We start from the raw sequence: 18923 nt of genomic DNA on the forward strand, positions 1-18923 counted from the left end.
TGGGGAGGAACAGGCTGCAAAGTGCAGCTGTAGGTTTTGCGTTCTGTCTGTAGCTGTAGAGTCTCGTTTGGTCTCTGCTCTGCGCAAAGAAAAGTCGTGGGGAACTTCGTCTTGCTGCTCCGCAACCACCTCCTCCTTTGTGCGTGCCCCTCCTGGCACGTGGATGCAAACACATGCCTGTGCTTAATGAAACATCACCACCTGGCTTTAATTGAGTTCTGCTTAAGGACAAATTTTGCACGGTGTTATAGCTGCATTTTTTCCCATGTCTGAAAGCTGCTGTGGCTGCAGCACCTGAGTGTGCAAGCAGGGATAAAGCCAGCAAGGTGGGCTGAGAGAAGGGACTTGTGCTGCTGTTCTCCAAGCCCTTGGCTCCAATTCATCCCCAGGAAGAAATGAGATGAATTACCACGTGCAAAGCACGCTTTCCTAATAGATCTTTGCATGCATTGGTAGTGCTGCCCTGGTCGCTGCTGGAGCTCAGTCCCATGGGAGCCGTGTGCTGCGCCGTGCAATGGTAGGGTGGAATTTTTGACGCTTGTCTAAGTACAATTTCTGCTCTTAATGCATCATTAGCACAGTTTTCTGCCTTTCATTCATCTCCCATTACAGCCCTAAGTTTGGTGTGTTGATATTTTTGTTGTCAGCAGTTTTGTTGGGTGCTCTTTTTTGAAGCCTATCAAACCATTAGCGCAAAAGCAGATTAAAAAGATACGTTACAATTAAAATGTTAATGAAATCTGCATCATGCAACTTTGGAAACCATTTAGGCATTAATCTTTCTCTTTTTTTTTTTTTTTCCAGTCTTATGTCCATTAACTTTGGCGATTCTTATTCCACACTGACCCCTGCTGAGAGAGCTGTGCTATAATTGGATTTAGAAAGAGAGGGGGAAGGAAAGCAGGGAGGGGGGGGAAGCAGTTTGGAAAGTAGGTGCTGGGAAGCTGGCTTTGCTCTGAGGGGTGTCCATGGAGATGAAGCTGCTGCACGTGCATAAAGGGTACAGGGGAAGAGCTGGTAACTATTTGCCATCACAGCTTCATCTTTCCTCCTTTCCTTCCTCTGAAGTAGTGTTTCTGGAGGTTAAGCTGTTATTATTCTTATTCTTTTAAATAGACTTTCAGCAGCTTACACAACATTTGGATGGGGCCCAGAGCACCCCCCAGCTCCGGGGCAGGCTAAAGAGAAGGGTTGGCTAATTCACAGGCTGTGCAGCAAGTGGAACAACAGGACTTCTTGACTCATCAGACAGCTCCTAGGAACCGTGCCATGACTTCTGCAGGACTGTGGGCTGCGCAGGGCCGCTCGAGCCCTGCCAAGCCTTCAGACCATCTAGAACACTCTGTGCTGCTCAGCCCGAGCCGTGCTGGGTTTCTGGATGCCTCCTTCTGAAGGATTCTCTATGTTTTCTCCCACATCTTCTGTGGGACGCTGGAGAAGTTTGGGAGCGTTGGTTCTTCAGTGAAAATTGTGGTTCTTGGCGTGGGATGGGGGGGGGGGTAGGTGGTGGGGGGGTGGGCATGGGCTTGGTAATGGGATGGGTGTGCTGCTTAATGAGGCAGTAATGCAGCTCTGAAGTCAGAGGATGAGCACATCCTGATGCGGGAGCTGGCGGGTGGCCGAGGGGAGTGGAGCAGCAGCCCAGCTTGTGCTTGCGTTGCCAGTGGGAACTCAGGAAAGCTAAACAGGAATGTGGAGGCTGAGACTTGTGCAGGGCTCAGGTGGCAGCTCTTTGGGGCTGAGCTGGTGCTGTCTTCAGATCTAAGCCTGCCACTCACATGCAGCAAAGCCTAGATGTTCAGTGCTGTATTTCCTTTTTAAGTGAGTAAATACCAAAATGTATAACGTTGCTGGATTGTGCCAAGTGTTTAGACACAGCCTGAATTTATAACTTAAGAAGCTGGGATGAGGATGCATCTGACCCCTGTCCCTGCCTTCCCCTCACGGTGCCCATGGTGACATCCATGGGGATGGGTGATGTCCGAGGGTGACACAATGTGTCCCCTTTCTCCATGGGCTTCCTGTGTTCTCTCCCACCTCGGAGCTGTGCCCGGTGTGTGCAGGCTGGGAACAAAGGCAGCACTGTTGGAAGCTCACTGTGATGATGTGTGGGCAGTCGTAGGCCCAGGAGAGGGAGCAGAAAAGAGCTGCCCCACATGTCCCCCCAGCGCACACTGCTGGCACTGAAAGGAAGCACACCAGGATCAATATCCGAGCGGGCCAATAAGATCAGTGAAAATTTCATCTCAAGTCATCTTGAGCAATCCTGTAAGTCTTTTGTTTTTTCCTCCTGACAACTGTTTCCTCCTTCTTTCTTTTGCTCTTGTTGCCGTCGTGCAGTGTGAGCAGGGCTGTGCTGCAGCTGCTCTGTGTTGCACTCCAGGCTCACAGTAATGGTGGCTCCCATCCCCAGACCACCGTGCCGATTTTGGCACGTGGGCTGCTTGTAGATCCGTGCAGAGGGATTTGTAGTGCTGTACCCCTGCTGGGCAGCGCAGGGCAGAGCTGTGGGGAGGAGCGTGGGGTGTGCAACTGCAGCCTCAGTGTGCCTTTCTGTGTCCCAAAGCCGTGGGGTCCCTACAGGTCCCCACTAGGAGGTCTGTACCGAGGCCTGGGCACACAGCTGCTGTGGGAGCCCTCTCTGCTCACCCACTGGGGATAATCTCTGCACTGTGCTGATACATGTCTTTGTTCAAGTGCTGGGCTCTTGTTTTGTGGGTAGCAAAATAAAAGCAGCAAACTCTCGATGCCCAGCATGGTGCTGGGTACACAGGCTGTGCTGGTGCTGCCTGCTGCACTCCTAGGGTTGCTCTGTGCAGCACCTGGGGCTCCTTCTGGGGTGCAGCAGTGTTGGCATTGCATGGCTGCTTTCAGTGCTGTGCATCCCACCTCTGGTTTCATTGCCTTGCGTAAGGCCTGTCCCTAGAACCGAGCTGAACTCTGCCTCTTCCTTCTAGTCTGGGGAAGGTTAGCTTGGGTTCAAACCGCTGCCACGCGGCTGGTCAGGCTGAGCGGTGTATCGAGCATTTCATACAGGAGTGCATTAGCTCCCACCCACATCCCCCTTCGGATGCCAGCAGAGGGAAGCTCTCCATGCCCACATGCAGGAGCTGCTGCTGGGCACACGGCATGCACCGCTCCCTCCCAGCCCTGCACTCCTTGCACCCATTGCCCCCAGCAGCACGCTCACTGCTGGCTCTATGCACAGCACTGTGGTTCATCGGCTGCCCCAGCCTGGTGGCCATCCCCATCCCTGCATTGGCACCGGCTCGGCGCGAGGAGCACCGAACTGATGTGCCGTGCCTAATTGTGTTACAGCTCAATTTGCGGAGCCTTGCTTTGCTCGTGCAGTACATCAGAAGCTCTTGTGAAATCTAATGTGCTGTAGCATCAGCGCAGGAAAAAAAAGCTCTGCCTTCTGTGAAGCCAGACTGTTGCAGAGTAATTTGTTTGGTAAGATTTTGTAAGGCGGTGTTGCAATATGTAACAGTAGAATAGTGGGAAGATGGTCAGGTGGTTCTTAGGACTTCAACAGACAGATTTCATGTCTGTGTGTTTTTGCAACACCTTTCTATAAAGGGAAACATCATTTAAAATATGATTACTTAGTGTTGTAACAGTCTTCTCAAACGTTTTTGCATTATGCAGAGATCATTATCAGAGGCTGATATTAACTTGCAAAGAATATTATGCAAATCGCTCTCCTGTTCTTCTAAAAAGAAATTTCCTTCATAATGCAAAGCGTGACAGAAAAAAAACCCCGTGCAGAAGCTGTTGGCAAAATTACATTCAGAAGATGTAACAGTTTTTCTGCTTACTAGCGCAATCCATTTGTGCCTTTCTGCTGGGTTTTCTCGACTCAAGCTGATAAAAGATGAATTTTAAAATCAGGGCTGAGCTGTGTGTATTGGGGGGGGGACCTCAAACCTCCCAGCTGCAGGAATAGAGGAGGACACATCTGTGCTCAGCATGGTGCCAATTGGTGGCCTGTGGCACCGTAACCAGCTCAGTGTGAGGATCCGGAGTGCTGGCACCAGGGGGTGGCACTGGGATGCATCCCGTCCTGCACCAGCCCTGCCTGTTCTGTGTTCCCCAGCATCAGCACATTCCTGCAGGACATCCCGGCCCTGCTGAAGTCATGGGGAACTGACACCAACTCCATCCCACCTCCTTTTTCGTGTGTGTGTTAGAAACTGATGGTATCAGAGCTGCTCCTCCTGATACAGAACCCAGACCCTGCTGCTATTAGCCGTTCTGCTCTTAGCACAGATGGATTGACCAAAATAGACCCTAGTAAATACCGCAACCAGCTTAAATGACTGAAGCATTCACAGGCTGTGGGTAGCAGTGTGTGTGGATGGGGGTCGTTCCCTGCAGAACCCACTTTTTGGGGCCACTTGTGGTCATTTTGAAGAACCAAATCCTTTGTGCTCACGTGCAGGTATTTCTCAATACAAACGTGATTGAGAAAGGTCGGTCCCATTCGGAGGTGCAGATTGAATTACAGCGTTGTGAAATGGCAGAGCGGGTTTTCAGCGGCGCGCGGAACGTTCAGACTATTTCTCGTGTCTGGTTTGGATAACTCGACGTTTTAAAATCAAACCAAATGAGATAAATCAGCTGCAGGCCGTAGTTAGCATTCATCAGGCAACTTAGTCTGGGCGCTGGGGCACCGGCTGGCTCCACCTCTAACTGCAGGCTTTCCCCGCTAGTAACGGGCGGGTGCGAATCCTTGGTGATGCTGTGCTGCAATGCATGGGATCAGAGCAGGATGTGCTGCTGGATGGGGCAGCCCCACAGCCCTGTGCTGTGCCACGGCCCTGCTGCGTGCTGCTGCCCACATGGTGGGTTATGGAGGAAGGACCGCGTGCCTTTGGAGCTGTTGTTTGTGATGGTGAATCGAAGCAGCGAGGTGTTGTAACCAGGAAGCAGTGTGTGATTTCAGGGTTTTTCTTTCCCGGAGGTTTCCCTTTGCTGAGCTCGTTCCTGCAAACCTCTTCCTGCTGTCCCCTTGCAAAAAAACACTATTGCTGCCAAACTCACCTTGAAGAGCACCCAGCATTCCCTTCCCTGCTCCCAGCTGGGATGGCTGCACGTGCTCGCTCAGCTCAGGGTGCAGGTTGGGGAACGATGGGAGCTGCAGGAATTCCTTGCACACCCGCTGTCACCGTGCACGAGCTGGGTGTTTGCAGGGCCAGCAGGCCAACCTGGCACACCAGGCCATTCATTTCTGCTTTCCTGCATTCCCTGGTGCTTTTAGCCTGGTGCAGGAGCAGCCTATCTTCCTAAATATCAGCTCTGCTGCTGTCGGCCACCAAGCAACTGCAAGGGTTGTGCCATGCCTGTACCCACAGCCATATGCCCAAGTAGGGCAGAGGGAAGTTTGCTGCCCTGAACTGCAGCAGCTTGAGAATGGAACAGCACTCCTGCATACAAATGGCTTCTTTTCCTTCTCTTTGGGCAAAGGCTGTGAATGGAGGCTGGGCAGCACCCTGCCTCGTCCTGGCACTGCTGGGAGGAAAAGAGCTCCTTGGGTTGGGGTGGCACAGCCCAGCAACAGGCAAGCAGGCATTGCAACCTTGAGGAGTCTTGTAGGTCTTGAAAGTTTTAATTAAAAACCTGGCGATTCAGGGGGTGTTTTGTTTTAGAGGGAACGTCTTCATTTCTTTTGCAAAAGAATGAAATGAAACGGTGGGTATTTTATTTTATTTTTTAATATTTCTGCATATTTATTCTTCGACACGAAGCGTTAGAAAATAATTGAGTAAAACAAAATCCACAAGGCTTCAAATTACCTCCAGCTTAATGTTTTATTTAAGAGGTTTGCTAACTGACATTCCTTATAATGAATTAGGTCACCCAGCTCTAAAGAGCGTTGCGGGTTTCCTCCTTTCCATTTCAATGTGAGCCCTTCCCGTGTGCAGGCACGGCCGCTCCGTGGCTCCCGGTCCCCCCAGCGTGCAGAACCTTGCTCTAATTACTCTCAATCACACTGGTGCAAATGAATATATCCATGTTTGGAGGATTGAAACTGTGTTGTCATGGCAATCTCTGTAAGGTCATGAGAAACTCATTGATATTGTTCGTCTTCTCTCCCGGGAGACCTCGTCTACCTTGGCCGAGCGATGGGTTGGGGTGTTTTGTCTGATAACTTTCAAGCATAATATGGTCCCAGTTGGGCCGAGGGGGCCCTGTGCTGAATGGCACACTTGTGTTCTGAGAGGGGCGGCTGTGGCCAGACCGGTTGGGCGCTGGGGAATTCGGTTACAGCGTTTTGGCTGCGGGGCCCCATTCTGTGTGTTGCAGAATGCACAAATAACCCCATTCTGTGCCGGGTGGCTGCGAGCGCTCAGGTGGCACCAAGTGTGGGACAGCAGGCTGGGCTGCCCTCACTTCGTTATGGGAAGGTAAGAGTTAGAGGAGCTGGTAACGCAGTGCTTTCAGGTGGGTACCTGTGTGGGTCTGCCCTGCTGTCGGCTGGTGCTGGAGGAAAGGCACTAGGGCTGAAATTTGAGTGGAGCTGAATTAAGAAGTTATCCAAACCGTGGTTAGTGTGTGTATGAAAGAAAGCCCTTTGTGTGTGTGTGTGCATGGCAGCAGTGCAGGAGGGGCAGCACAGCACAGGGAGAGCTCACTGCAGTTGCACGGAGCAGGAGCTGGCTTCTGTGACGCACAGGGTTGTGGGTTTGTTTTTGCTGCTTTTTGCTATAGAAAACAAGCAAATAAGCTAAAAAAATAACAAACAAACCCCAAAAATACATAAAACCGGAGCTGTATCTTATTGGCAGAGAACTTCCCCAGCATCTTGTTTTGCAACTAAGTGTTAAACTAAATTCATACGCCTCTTTACTGGGGCTGTTATGCAGGTCTCGCATGTGCTTGTGCGGATGGTGTAGGTAACCTGGTTTGAGAGTTTAAGATCCATACTGAAAGTCAAAGGAATAACTGCTGGCCATTGGACAAAAGGGAGCACCTGTCCCGGGCTGTGTAGGTTGGGTGCTCATTGCATATCTGTCCTGCAGCTGCTGAAATGCAGGGCCCAGCTCAGCCCTGCAGCTGACATGGATGGTGGGCTTTGCTGTGGGTGCCTCAGCTGCTCCTGAAGGCACAGAGATGCTGTCCCCAGCTGAGGGTTGTCACTTCCATCCACCTACATGGCACTGCAGGTGGCACAGAGTTCTGCTGGGCTGAAAGGCTTCACATTATAGCGTCGGGTAGTTAAGGAAAGGTTCCAAGTGTAATTAAGAGCTGGGTTAAAAAAACGACCACAGAGGAAGCGGAATTTCAAACTAAAGACTTCTCTACACTTAAGAAAGTCAATGGTTTTTAAATGCTGTTCTGCACCCCACTGTGGCCCAGCCATACCCCCACACTGCAGGGCTGCCCTGACCTGCTGGGCTTGGGGTGCTGCTACGTGGTGCTGATGTCAGGAAGGCAATTAACTACAAGTGCTGTCACATTTGCAATGCTTCCAAAGCCCTGCGTTATTCCCCGTGTTGTTTTTGTTGCTCGGTTGCTCAATGCAGGCATGTGCTGCACTGCTTTGGTGACAGCAATGCAGGGTGAGCCACATTTTTGGACAACCTTTTGTGACAATTTCTTAATTTCCTGAGCGAGCTCAGGCTTCTCAGGCTCTCCTTCCTCTGCCAGAGAGACTATTTGCTCACACAAAGTTCTTCATTGTAATAGGGGGGAAAAAAATCAATTTGATTACTTTCATGTCAGCATGCATGTCTAATGGCTCAGAAGTTATTGCAGCCATAAAATATACAGTATCATTCCTCTCTCACTCTGAGATTTGACAGGATTAATATAGTCAGCATGAAATCTTAGTCATAAAGCCGACCATAAGCGATGGTAAAATTAGCCGCTGAAATCGTCTGCTTATGGAGAGCATCTTCTGCTTTTCCTTCTGGGAGCAAACACTGCAGGCTGGGTGCACGGATGGGCAGTGCAGGAGGGCTCTGCTGCTGGGGCTGAGCTCCGTGGGGGGGTTCCTGGGCACACAGCAGTGGCGCACTCTTTTATCCTTGGGTTTGTGCAGAGCGTTGCCTTTCAGGGCTAAACTTACTTAAAAATTCCATTAAAAAATAACTTTGCTGCACACTGGTAATATTCCCTGAAACACAGCCAGAATGTAATCTTGTGCTGCGTGGGAAACAATGGGATGGGAAGCAATGGGATTCTTTCCCTCCGAGGGTCTGTGTGTTCCCCGTGCCCACGTGGGGCTGGGAGCAACACATGAGGGCACAGTGGCTGCAGTGCCCCCAGCGTGGCCACTTCTGGATGGGGGGGTCAGAGTGGGCAGCCCCCAAAGGCACCTCCTGATGGGTGTCTGCAGGATGGAGGGAAGAGGAAAACGAGGCAAAACTCCGGGTTGGATTCTTTCTTTATATGTATGTATATACGTTAATTTTTGCTGCTAGCTGCCCTGTAGCAGCGCTGCCATGTGCTGTCACACCCACTGATCACCTCTCACACACACCCTTTGCTGGATATGTCCCCAGCTCTGGGCAGTGCCTGCAAAGGACCGTGCATCCCCAAGCACTGTGTGGGGGTCCCCAGAGCCTCCCAACCCCAGCAGGACCGGAGACAGAGCAGGTGCTGGTCCTGCCTGTCCCAGTATCCTGGTGGCACTTTGGGTCAGCAGTGCTGGACCAACAACACACCAACACAGCAGGCAGAGGGGTGAGGCCTGGGCACTGCTGGGCTGCATGCTGGGTGATGGCACTGGGCAGAAAGCACATTGGGGTTGCCAGGTGCCAGCTGGGCATCTCCTTGATGGCCACACACCCCAGAGCAGTGTGGGCAGCAGGAGGGGGGGACGGCGAGGTGCTCGAGATGGAGCTGCTGCAACTCTTCCATTTTAATAATAGATTACCATTAGTGTCCGCCCGATATAACGCACGCCTCATTATTGCTTACTCAGAATAATTCCTCCTTATAGAACCTTGGAACTTTTATTTGCTGAGCATCAAATATGCAGCAATGCATGAATAGTTTGAAGACTTGATCCCCTCAACTCATACAACAGGCTTTTTCCCCCCCCCCGAACTGTGATTGAAATCAAATTAACATATTTAGCTCCAGAGCTCGTTAAAAAATTCAGGAGGTGGTTCAGAATCGTGTCCCATTGCTGGGCCTGATGCTGGGTTCCCTTTCTCTATAGAGCCGTGCAGACCTTTGACTCTCAGCCCCACACTCCGTTTCCTCCCCAGCGCTCAGCAACAGATGGGAGCGGTGTTACAGCCGCCACGTTCCCTAAAGGAAGCACTTTGTTTTATTTTATTGGCTTTTTAGGATGGGGGAAAGGGAGAGGGAATGAGTTGTAATAAATAACACAGAGCCCTGGCTGCTGTTTCGGTCTGCAATAAGGAAAGGTGTTGCAGCGCGTTGCTGCCGATGGGTGCAGGCTGTGCGGTGCTGTCACCATGCCCTGCTTTGGTTCACTTGCAGGTGAAAGCTGTTTCCTGTTGGGAATCACAAACCTTATTTTCTTATATTTTTTCTTGTATTTTGACATCATGGAAAAACCAAAACAAAATGCTGTTTGAATGCAGATGTTTGAAACCATACTGAGCTTGCTGCTTTATTGCTCAGAGGCTTCTTTTCTTCTTCCCAGCCCAGGAGCTGCCCTGCCCCATGCTGTGATTGATTCCTGAGGCTGCAGGGTCTCACAGAAGCCAATCTCAGTAATCCCAGTTTCAATGCTGAGGGTCTGTGGAGCTGTACGCTCTGCCCATGGGGTGGCCGTGTTGGAGCTGCAGATAGGAGATGCTGCAGCAAATCTTTCCTGCTCTTGGATTAGGAAGCGATTGCTGCAGATGTTGTTCCTTGAGCGATGGGTTAATACTCGGTGGTTAGCATGGTGTAGCAAAAAAATAAACCACCCAAACCCACAACGTATTTGTTTGAGGTTTCTGGCTAATTGCCTCGTAAGTATTGCAGAGAATTGCAGCAGATTTCCTGGGTTTTGCAATTGGGATGGTTCAGGTTGAACTGGTCAGAAAGATTTGAAAAAAAAATAGAGAAAGAAATGGAAGCAAATAAAATAGAGAGAAGTCGCTGCAAAAAGCGGAAGGGTGCCAAGCGCTCAGCTATCTGCTCAGGCACTGAGTGAGGCCAAAGGGGTCAGCCCGGCACTGGGGCTCCATTTGAGGTGCAGCACCAGGCACCAGTGCACGCATTTGGCTTCCTGAGTGCAGCACTTCAATATTTTCCCAGGCAGGAAAAAACCATTTGCTTTTCATGCAAAACATTTAAATCTTGGAAAAGTTCCCAAAGTTGTGTGTTTAACTGCTCAGTTCTGTGCATCTGTGGAAGGAGGGTGTTTATTCCCTTGCATTAGTTTTATTTTGCTCTTTAAAGGGAGGTTGAAGTGTTTGCATGGAGGACGTTTCCAGTGCTGGGGATGACCAAGAGCAAAGAGAAAGGCAGGTTTAGAAGGGACAGCTTCACCTTGCTGTGATATAGGGTTGGTGTGGCTGGGGGCTTAGAACCATAGAATCATTTGAGTTGGAAGGGACCCTTAAAGGCCATCTGGTCCCACTCCCTGCAGTGCACAGGGACAGCCACAGCTCCACCAGGTGCTCACAGCCCTGACCCCCAACCTCAGGTGTCTGCAGGGATGGGAAACCATCACCTCTCTGGGCACCCCATGCCGGTGCTTGTGTCAGGAACTGTATTGAAACCTGCCTGCTGGCTGGTTTCCCTTTAATCCTCCCGTGTTTGTTTGTTTGTTTGTTACACCTTTAGCTTTGCTCCAGCTGAAATCCCTCCCCAGGGCCAGCACAAATTTGACTTCCTCTGTCCCAACCCCAGGCTGGGAAACTTGCTTATTGCTTCTCACCTCGTTCCTATATGCTGAAGGCACAGAGAGTGGCTTTGCCATAGCAGTTTTGTTTGTGCTCATGGCAGGGGGGCAAGGAGGGAGCCCCAGCCTCTGCAGCACCGGGGCTGCCTGCAGAAGAATCCCTTCCTTGTCTCTGCATTGCTCCTTGTGCTCACCTTATGGGAGACCCTAAGAGAACTGCAGAATTACACCTATACGCGCATACAGGGCGTAGGATTTTGTTGTTGTTTTTTCTTTGCATAAGGTGACTATTTTTGAAGCGTCCTCAAATCCTGGAAAACCCAAATCTGATCATCTCCCATTCTCCCACGAGCACCTTTCCTGCTCAGCCCCGAGCTGCTCCTGCACCCCAAAGGCAGGATGAAACAGATACAGGCAGAGCGGACCTGGGGTGTGACGGTAGCACTATCCCTGTGCTCCATCCCCACACCTGTCCCCATGCCCTGACCCAGTGACATCTTTCCACGCTGCACTCCATGCAGGGACAGGCCAGGAGGAGCAGCAGGGGGGAAGTTTCGTGCTGCTGCCATGTAATCCTGCCGTGAATCAAAGCAACTTTTTTTTTACAAAACAAGATTCTCTCGCTGTTGCAAAAGAGCTTTGGGGAAATCTGGTTTTTGTGGTTAAGGATCTTAGTCTGATGCACAAGGAAAATTATGTGTAGCTTTTATTTGGCCCAAAGGATTCTTACAACATTATCCGTATTTCCTTTAATTTGTGGGATTTCTAGTAAATGGGCTTAAAAATAGGTCCGGGCAAAATGCCAGGGTACATATGAACAGCAAAAGGAAAGCTCTGCACGCTGAGCGGCTCACTTTCACTTCTCCCTCAATGCCAGCTGCATTAACTGGGAAAAGGGGAGTAAACACTCACCTTTTGGGGTTAAATGTAATTAGCTCTCTGGAATTCTTTGGAGGTAGATACTGCAGGGAAGATGCATTTGCTGGGCGATGGGACACACGCAGTGTTTGTGTCGAGCTGGCAATACAGCAGTGGGGGGGAGCAGTGCTGGTTGCTGGGCTGCCAAAGGGCTCAGAGCCCTCCAGCAATGGGATGGTGGGCAGGGATGGGATGGGGCAGAGCACAGCAGTGCTGTACACATGCAGTGTGTGTGGTTCAGGGAGCTGGGAAGGTCTGAATGGTGTGGCCCCATAGGTGCTGGTGTGGGTATCACCTCCAGCATCCCCAGTATGCACAGCTGGGTGTGCTGGGGAGGTCCCAGCCAAGCACTGTGACAGCTGAGCCCGTCCTTCAGGCTCACCCCTTCGTGGTTAAGGTTCCCTAAAGAGCTGCTTTTGTTTCCCAAAGCTTGCAGCTGAGTGCATGGCTGTGGTGTTGGTGCAGGTTTGAGTGCAGGATGCTGGTGGGAACCCTGCTCCTATAACAGGGCGATCCGGCTGCACCTGCTTATTAAGCCTTTTGGATGTTCTTTCTTTAAAAATAATTGCTTTGGGGTTGATTTTTTTTTAATCTTATTTCATTTTTTAATGTTTTAATGGAGAGGCAGCAAATTTAATATCTTCTGTCTTGGCTGTGTTGTGATTTACATTTGATTTTAGGCATAATTAGAAATGCAAGTAGAGCGCTTTGTGTTTTACCTCTGCTTCAACTATTTATGGCATGATATGCAAATGCAGCAAGCTATGAATATTAAAGATCAGAGCGTGTTACAAAGTACCACCACCTTTAAGGAGTTCAGTGCGGGCACAGGCCCCGCTCCCCTTCTCTATAGGTCAGTCCACGTCGCCTGCTGCAGTGCCATCATCGACCTTTCAAGGTGCTCTGCAGCACCGGGAGGGAACCTTCAATGTGTCTCAGCCCAAATGGAGCAGCTTCCTATGACTGCGAGCCCGAGGGAAGGGATCTTGCTGTTCTCACCACTTAGACCTATTTACATAGCATTATTTTGGGTTTGTTGACACATCTGAAGTCACATGGAGAACAGTCTTGCATTCTGGGCAGCGTGGGGCCCGGCAAAAGGGTTGTATGGCTTCAAATGGGGCCGTGGGTGCAGCAGGGTGCACTGTGGGTGCAGGGGATGGGCTGTGGGATGCAGTGTGTGCCCTGGGGGGAGCAGTGTGTGCCCCGAGGAGCAGTGTGTGCTCTCCTCCAAGGGATTTAAATGACAAATTTTGACAGAGAGGATTGTCAGCACTATTCAAAACAGTGCAGGAATTCTTTTGCAATGCCGTGGAGCTGCGCTGCGGCAGTTGGGAAGTTGGGCACGTGAGAATTTGGCCCAAGAGCTGCCACCAGGGCTCTTTGTCCTTTACAACACAGTTCATCTGTATGCAGCGTCCTGTACTGCACAGCACTGCCCTGGGGCTCAGCATGTGGGTCCAGGCTGAAGAGGGGCTGCTGGCCTATGGGGCTGGGGGTCCTCCTGTAACAGCCACAGATGGCTTTGTGTGTTAAAGAAGGATTTCTTGGTGCTTGTGGCCATGCATAGAAAAACCAACCAACAAACCAAATAGGGGTTTGGAATCGAGTTGTGATCGGATGGATTATTTATCCGTAATCATTAATCGTACATCCTGTTGATGGCATTAGGCTCAGTTCCATCTGCAGCATCACATGAACATGAGCCAGCAGTGTGCCAGGGTGGCCAAGGAGCCAAGCAGCATCCTGGCTTGTGTCAGAAGTAGTGCAGTCAGCAGGTGATCGTCGCTGTGCACCTGCAGTGCTGTGTTCAGTGCCGGGTTCTCACTGCCAGAAACACATCAGGGCCCCAAGAGTGTCCAGAGATGGGCAGGGGCTGTGATGGGTCGGGGCACAGCGCTGTGGGGAGGGGCTGAGGGTGTGGGTGCACACAGTGCTGTGGGGCTGCAGCGGGGCGGGGGGCTGGGACCCGCAGTGTGCACCTTCTTTATCTTGCAAGCCTATCTTTCCATTAAGGATCAAGCTCAGATGCAATTGTAGCTTCACTTTAGAGAGCACTAAAAGTTTAATGTAGAAACGTTTTCCTCCGCCAGAACTTTTTGGCAGCATCGTTCCTTGGTGCTAAAATTCCTCGGGAGCTGCAGGGACGCGCTGCCCTCCAAGGGTTAATGACATCATCCCGACTGCTTTTCCTTTCTAAAGCAAGGGGGGAAAAATGTGCAGGCAAAAATCATTAACGGGAGGCAGAGATGGAAGCAAAGTTTCCCTCCCCTCTGCAGTTTGGTGGCTGTAGGCTGTGCGGTAATTGAAAAGTAAAGCAATGGAATGATCGGCTCCTGTCCAAACGGAGCATGACTGGTTTTTTTTCTACAACCTCCATTGCATCAGAACTCGGCAGTATTCCTGGTGTCCTCATGTGTGTTAATGCTGACTCACAGACTAACTTGCACAAGAGGGGAAAAAAAAAAAGCCAGCAGGCAGCAGCTCCACCATACTAGGTAATGAGCTCTCGCAAGGAGCGGCGCTGCTGTGCTGTAAGCTCTTCTAATTGACCTTTTAAGATATTTACCTTATTTTAAGGCTCTCCATGCCGGCGTGGCGTGGTGGCACGGCTGAGCCATGCATGTTAGGTGCTGCCGCTCGGCTGTTGTGTGCGAGGAGAATGCAATTCAGCATGACACTTGTCTTTCTGCTGCGTTACTGCGGGCTGCCTTGGGATGGATGCAGGAAGCGCGTGCTGCAGCGGTGGCGGAGGGGGCTCCGGGTGCTTTCTGCTGCTCCTCGGGGTCACCCGGCTGCTTTGTTAGCTTGTAACAGCCCCCCGAATTCTGCAGGATAGTTTGATTTCCCAGCCCTGCCTCTCTCCTTTACCCCCAGGCTGCGAAAAAAAAAAAATAGAAAAAAAAAAAAAAAAGGAAAAAAATTCCTTGTTGCCTTTTCTATTCTTGCATGTCTTTGCTTGAGAGCTCTTTAAAACAGCGATGGGGGAGAAAAAGAAGAAAGAAAACCAAAGCAATCGGCAATGCTGGAGGTGGCACAGCGAGGTGGAAGCTGCCCGGAGGGGTGACCCGGCGCTGCCGCTCACCTTGCAGCATCACGGAGCTGCGGGCGTTGGGAGCTGAGCGCCGCCGCTGACAGCAGCGCTGCCCTGCCCCGCTCTGCTCTGCTGCTGCCCGTGCTGCTTTCCAGCCCGCTCCGTGCGCGCTGCTCCTCGCCAAGCTCTGCGTTTCGCCTCGCTATGCCGGGAGCCGCTCGCTGCTGCAGGGGTTGGGGCTCGGCGCTGCTCCCTGCTCGCGGCTCTCACTGCAGAGCTGCAGTTAAGGTGCTGCAGCACAGCTGCTCCCCAGCCGGCCCTTGGCTGGCAGCCCCTGCCCAGCGCAGGCACTTTGTCTGACCCGGTCCCTTCTTATCCTGTCATTACAAGGGGGGATGCAGCCCCAACCCAGACTGGTTCTGAGCAGCATCCCCATGGGGAATCCTGCTGCTACAGCACTTCCCAGCTCCGGCCCTGCAGCCTGAAACCCAAATGTGGGATTTTTTTTGTAATTATCATGATTATTATTTCAAATGTTTTTGATTTTTCCTCCCTCTCTACCTCTGCAGAAGAAGGCTTCCTATCACTGCTGGGTCCCCAGGGACGTGGCTTCACCACTCTCTTGTGCCATGAGCGCTCAATGGCCTTTGTCCTCCCATGGGGATGTAGGGCAGGGACCCTTTGTAGGGCTCTTCTGCCTTTTTTGGGCTCTTTGAGCTGTTTTTCTTGGTGGTGGTGGTGAGGTCTCCAGATCTCACTGTAGGTTGGCTAAGGAAAAGATGATTTAAATGAATTATCTAATTATTTCGGATTACTCCCATGGGAACTCTGATGGCAGCATCGTATTCCAGATCGATGCCTTTCTCTTTGCCGGTGGCTCACCCTGACCTCTCAGGCCTTAGAGAAGAGAAATCCTTCAGGACTGAGTGAACCTGCACGGAACATGAGGGCTCACAGTGCTGCACCGTGCAGCAGTCGAAATGTTTATGAGCTCTTGGTGACAAAGGCTGTGACTTCATGGGATCGTGCAGAGATGGACCATTTCTCCTGGCCTGTATCAGAGCTCAGCTAAGAGACTCCCACTGGAAAACAAAGTGATGCCTTGCTTGGGTTGTCGCATACCTTGGATAATTCTTAAACACTTAAGGGGTGTTTGGGTTTAATTGGGTTTTGCCCGAGGTTTTGTGTTGGCTAAGGAGCTGCTCTGTTGTTGTTTGGTGGGAGTGGTCCTCCCAATCATTTTGGTGCTGTTTTGCCCTCCAGAAAGGAGGGGAAAAAAAGGAGTTGTTGAAGTTTGACATTATGGCTCATGTTGCATCCACTGCCTGGTCATGGTGCTGACTTGTGGCTGTTGGTCGTAGGGATGAGAGTTCTGATGGGGAACAGGTTCTGCTTGGCTTTGGGACTGCCTTGGCCCTATTTATTTGCTGACCAATAGTCCTGCCGTAGGGAGGTGATGGAAGAGAGGAGGAGGAAGAAAAACAACAGCCTTGGGCTCCTCTAAGAGTCACTTGGGCTTTCAAATTTGCCTGCATCCCTAGGTAGCATATCCGGAAACCGGCTCGGGTTTGGTAATTTTTGGAGACGTGGTTGTTTGTAGAGCAAATTCTCAGCAATATGAGCAATTCCTATCTATTCTGCCTGTTCTGACCCTGCAATGAGGCACGTGGGAACCCCATCAGTGCCTCCTGGTGCTGGGGGGGCACACTGGGACCTGTAGGTCCATGCCCTGTGTGCAGCGAGGACAGCCGGGTGCACAGCAGCAGCTTGCTGCCATTCCTTAGAGTGGAACTTAACACCCCGTGCAGACATTGGGGTAGAATTTAATGCACCAGGGCAGGAGGAGTCGTGTGTGCAATAATGGGGAGGGGTTGAGCGGCAGCTCTGCAGCCCATGTCCGTTCTCCCCACCCCATCTTTGTCTAAGAGTGATACAACCTTTAATCTCCTCATATTTCCCTGCCACCATCTGAGCAGGGACATCGAAACAAATCCTAGAGCAGTAATCGAAATAAAGACGCTCTGGGCAGAGAGATAAGTAAGCAAAGTGAGGCCCCACCCTCCTTCCCAGAAAATAGCACCAAACATGCTCAATAAACGCGAAGGTAATTTAAAATCGGAATCCAGGAGACAATGTGACTAGGATTTCATTACTTAAGCAAATGGATTTGCTTTTAGTGGATTCAGCCACAGACTGAAAGAAGCTTTCCCCAAGGGGTAAACATTTTTCCTGCATTTGAAAAGCTTTCTTGTATGTTACGGGAGGGGGGGGGTTGGAGGGAGGTGGATCATGCCTGTGGCTGCCCACAGAGCACCTTTATTTCACACTGCCCCGGGCCACTCCCACGTGCCCCTTTGGGGTGGTTGGTGTGGGGTGTTTGGGTGCAGGGATTGCTTGTGGGATAATGGGTTCAGGGTGCTGCGGTGTGGGGTATTGGGCTGCAGGATGCTGGGGCTCAGTGGAGGGATGCTGGGGTGTGAGGTGGTGGGGCTCAGAAGGGGGGTGCTGTGGTGTGGGATGCTGGGGGATCAGTGTCGGGTTGCTGGGGTGCAGGTGGCTGTGGCTTAGTATGGGACTCGGTGTGGGGATGCTGACTGCAGGATGCTGGGCTCAGTGTGGAGATGCTGGGCTGCAGGTTGCTGTGGTTCAGTGTGGGGCTCAGTGTGGGGATGCTGGGGTACAGGATATAGGGATGCAGGATGCTGGGGATCAGTGTGGGGCTCAGTGTGGAGATGCTGAGCTCAGTGTGGGGCTCAGTGTGGGGATGCTGGGCTCGTTATAGGGATGCTGAGCTCGGTGTGGGGATGCTGGGCTCAGTGTGGGGATGCCGGCTGTGGGATGCTGGGCTCGCCGCCCCTTCCCCAGCCTGAGGAGTCACCAGCAGCAGTGCCAGCGCTGCAGACTGTTTGGAATAGTTTAAATGCTTTGACACTCTGGATGTACTAGATGGCAGGGGAGGCAGTTTACAGCGTAATTCATATGCAAAACTGCACTATAAATTTAAAACCTGTCTCAGTTGCCGTGGCACCACTAAGCATTTCATCAGCATACAGTACAGTATTTCTGCCATCTTTGTTTGCATTGCAGTGACTCATCAAAAGTCTGTCTTGTACCAACACTGAGAGCATTCCTCTGGCACTGATATTTCTCTGTTTTTAAAGCTTCGGTTTGAAACTGGCATTTACTTCAGGTCCCTAATCAAAGGGCTCTATTCATCGCAGAGAGCAGCCTGAATGTTAATCTGCATCCGGCCTATTCATTTAGATGCTATGCACTGCCGTGGAGATTTGACTTGGTAAGAGCTTGAGCTCCAGCAGATAGAAGCCGAGGGCTCCGCGCTGCTTTCCTCCCCGAGCGCTCGGCGTCCCCATACAGTGTGGGGTGAGAGGAGGGCAGGGGACCCCTGGACACTGCTGGAAGGTACGTGGCCGACTGGAGGGGGGGGGGGGGGCTGCCAACTTCCTCGCTCGGGAGGGCTTTATTGAACCGTGCAGATAGGATGAAATTGGCTCCGAGCGTTCCCTTTTCTTCCTGTTACCCCGTGGCCTTGCGGATAGGACTTTTGTTGTTGTTTTTTATTCCCCCAGCGCTGGGAACAGAGCAGCTCTTTGTGGGTTATTTTCTTTTCGAAGCAGTTTTTTGGGTTTCGATTATTATTATTTTTTTCTCAGTCTTTCTCAGATTAACTTCAGTTTTGTTTTGTTTTGTTTTTTTTAAGTGATGTTCTCCGGAGCTTTCAGTCCTTAACCACAGTCTGTGCTCAGCAGCACTGACGGCAAATGGGATTTTCAGTTGTTTTCTACCTGCCCGACTGCTGCATGGAGCCCGGGGGGGGGACAAGGGGGGTGGGGTGGGGGGTTCCTGGGCTATGGCTGTGAGCTGCTGAATGCGCAGTGCTTTGCTTTGCTTTGCTTTGCTTTGCTTTGCTTTGCTTTGCTTTGCTTTGCTTTGCTTTGCTTTGCTTTGCTGGAGTTGTGGTGCACAGGAGGCACTGATGCTGACCGCCTCGGCGGCGCACAGCTTTGCACACCCACCAGCTCCACGCGCCCATCACTTTTATTGAGGATGTGAGCAGCCCCGAGGTGCTGCAGGTGGGGGCTGCCCTGGGCCGGGCCGGGACCCCCCCTACCCTGTGCTGTGCTGTGGGGACTGCACCCT

The 18923-nt window shown here is 51.4% G+C and overlaps 1 protein-coding gene across 3 annotated transcripts in view; it reads left to right on the forward strand.

The window, feature by feature from the left end:
- NACC2 (NACC family member 2) overlaps positions 1-18923 on the forward strand; it is a 34002-nt gene that overhangs the window by 4740 nt on the left and 10339 nt on the right. Inside the window, exon 1 of one of the 3 annotated variants that reach the window (XM_072352560.1) lies at positions 14228-14265. The exons of 1 other annotated variant lie outside the window; for it this stretch is intronic. The gene's annotated coding sequence lies outside the window, so the exon portion shown is untranslated. Of the gene's footprint in view, positions 1-14227; positions 14266-18046; positions 18186-18923 lie in introns of those variants that run through there. One more of the 3 variants, XM_072352558.1, reaches the window with a different exon arrangement.

This window comes from Excalfactoria chinensis, chromosome 18, assembly GCF_039878825.1.
Source record: "Excalfactoria chinensis isolate bCotChi1 chromosome 18, bCotChi1.hap2, whole genome shotgun sequence".
Lineage (NCBI taxonomy): Eukaryota > Metazoa > Chordata > Aves > Galliformes > Phasianidae > Excalfactoria > Excalfactoria chinensis.